The sequence below is a fragment of the Tenrec ecaudatus genome, chromosome 15 (genome assembly GCF_050624435.1).
Source record: "Tenrec ecaudatus isolate mTenEca1 chromosome 15, mTenEca1.hap1, whole genome shotgun sequence".
In the NCBI taxonomy this organism is placed as follows: Eukaryota; Metazoa; Chordata; class Mammalia; order Afrosoricida; family Tenrecidae; genus Tenrec; species Tenrec ecaudatus.
In genome coordinates this window covers 19,105,095-19,107,739 of record NC_134544.1, presented here as the reverse complement: position 1 = coordinate 19,107,739, position 2,645 = coordinate 19,105,095, and the positions used below count along the sequence as shown (strand labels likewise).

Genomic DNA, 2,645 nt, shown 5'->3' with positions numbered 1-2,645 from the left:
GCTAGTGGGTTGGAACCGCCATACCTTGTAGCAGTCCAATGCTTAACACACAGTGCCACTGTGGTAGATATACAATCGTTTATCAATTTGAGGATTAAGAATGTAGGGGTGGGTCCGGCCGCCCGCTCCGCCGCCTGACTTGGTAAGGAGGCCCGGCGTCGGTCCCCAGGGAAGCCGTGGGTCCCCCGCGTGCCGGCGCTGCACCGGGCGGGCCCCACGTGCGGCCGCCCAGCCTCCGGAGCCGCGGCTCCAGCACCCACGGGGGGGGGGGGGGCGGCGGCGTGGGCCCGTGCGGGAAGCCACGTGTCCTTCCGCGGTGGGGCGCAGGGCGGTGGGTGCTTGTCCACGTGGGCTCCCCCGCGCGCGCGGCCAGGCCCTGACCGGCGCTCTCCCCCGCAGCACCATGGCCAACAGTGAGCGCACCTTCATTGCCATCAAACCGGACGGCGTGCAGCGCGGGCTGGTGGGCGACATCGTCAAGCGCTTCGAGCAGAAGGGCTTCCGTCTGGTGGGCACGAAGCTCGTGCAGGCCTCAGAGGAACACCTGAAGCAGCACTACGAGGACCTGAAAGCCCGCCCCTTCTTCCCAGGGCTGGTGAAGTACATGAACTCGGGGCCAATATGGCCATGGTCTGGGAGGGGCTGAACGTGGTGAAGGCGGGCCGGGTGATGCTGGGAGAGACCAACCCAGCGGATTCCAAGCCAGGCACCATCCGAGGGGACTTCTGTATTCAAGTCGGCAGGAACATCATTCACGGCAGTGACTCGGTTAAGAACGCCGAGAAAGAAAGAGATCAGCCTCTGGTTTAAGCCGGAGGAACTCGTGGACTACAAGTCTTGTTGCCATGACTGGATCTACGAGTAAGAGGCGGACAAAGCAGTTCCGTCCACGGGGGCCCGTTGGCACTGTGCCTGTCCTGTGAACAGCTCTTCTTCTGGGGTGGAAGCAGTAGGGTTGGTGTCCTCTCCCTTCCAAAGCATGCTGACCAGTGAAATAAAGTCGGAGACTGGGGGAAAAAAATGTAGGGGTGGAGTCTAACTTGTCAATCAGATCAGAGTCAATGAGGCCTCTGTGGGGGCATGACCTTCTCCTGAGAATTCTGGGAAATCTGGTACATCCTCCTTGGAGGCAAGGAAACACTCTTCTCTCTCCACCACTCCTTGGGAGACATTGCAGCTGACAAGACACATGGAGCTACCCTAGTGTCCTTAGCAGGACAAGCCACATGGATGCAACCAGACCTCTGAAGCTGGAGAAGCCAGAGAGACCCCTGCCAGCGCTGAGATGCTTACAACGCCACTGGATCCAAAGACTTTCTACCCACTGGCTTGTGATCTTCCTGCATTCGGCATCATTGCATGTGTTTCGTGAGTCTGAAGAGGACTTTATAGATTGGTATTGGACATATGGGCTAATATCGGATTGGTGACCTTGGACTGGGCTGGGTTGGGATGTTTTCTCAATGTTCAATAGTTCTTGTATATAAACCTCTCCCTTATATACATATGCATGTTTGTGAATTTGTTTCTCTAGTCTGCCCAGACTAACGCAGCCACCAAGATTCAGACTTTCGAAGCCTGGGACACAGGTGGCAGAGCCCCTTTCCCAGGTCTGCCTCGCCCTTCACTCCCTTCGGATCTGAAACTTCCAGAGTCTTCGGCATCAGGGAGCATCCATCACCTGTCCTAACTTGCCTGCAGGAAAATGACAGGATGCTGTCTGCACTGGATGCGAATATTTGGTACATTTACAGACTCGTGGGGAGCTGCTAGAGAAGTAGGGGATCTCTTAATCCATGTTCTCTGTGGAAGCGTCGAATAAAGCGAATGCCATCAAAAGAAGATGTGTAGCCAGCCGGGTGTCAATACATCAATGAATCAAGAAATCTTTAGAGACTTGGGAGGGGAAGCGGGGACTAGAGGGCAGGAGAGATGAAATCCTGCTCTCGAGGATCCTTTAATGGGCTGGAGAAGGAACTCAGATGTCGATCTCTACACACACACACACACACACAAATCCATGTGCACATGCGCAGTGGAATTGATTGGCGGCAGATGCGCAGTGGAGTCGATTGACAGCAGTAGGCAGCCCATAATAAGCTGGATGGACGGGCAAGCACGCTCGGAGCTAGGCTGGTGGAGGACGACTTGATGGAGCTGGAGGAGTTTAGCGTGCCTTTTAAGGAAAGGTGGGCTTCAGTAGGTGGGCTGGGCTGGGCATGTAGGCATTGCAGATCCAGGGAGCAAGGGGGTCACCAGCTGTGCTAGGGCCTGAAGGAGACCCTGCCACCCTGGCTCACCGTGAGACGTCAGCCCATCAGACCTCTGCTGCATTCAATGTTTCTACAACCTTGAGTTCCGCCTGCTTCCCTGACACCCAATTCACACCAAGACAACTTCCTGCCCCATCAATCAAGCCACAGAAATGCAGGGTTTGTGCTAGCAAACCGGAGCAGGTGCCAGGACTTGGGGAGGAGTGGGGTCCCTCTGACCCCTCAGACAGCAGGTATGTGAAGCATGGGTGTGACTAGAGGAACTGGGGAGACCTACAAGGACTCCCAACCCACTCCACAAAGGCACAGGCGTACCCACCGTTTGAACCCAGGAGACTATTCTCAGTTCTCATACAAATCATGTACCACCTT

At 55.9% G+C, this 2,645-nt stretch overlaps 1 pseudogene; it reads left to right on the top strand.

The window, feature by feature from the left end:
• The first annotated feature begins 368 nt into the window (after positions 1-368).
• LOC142427447 (nucleoside diphosphate kinase B pseudogene) lies at positions 369-890 on the top strand (annotated as a pseudogene).
• The last annotated feature ends 1,755 nt before the right edge of the window (positions 891-2,645 follow it).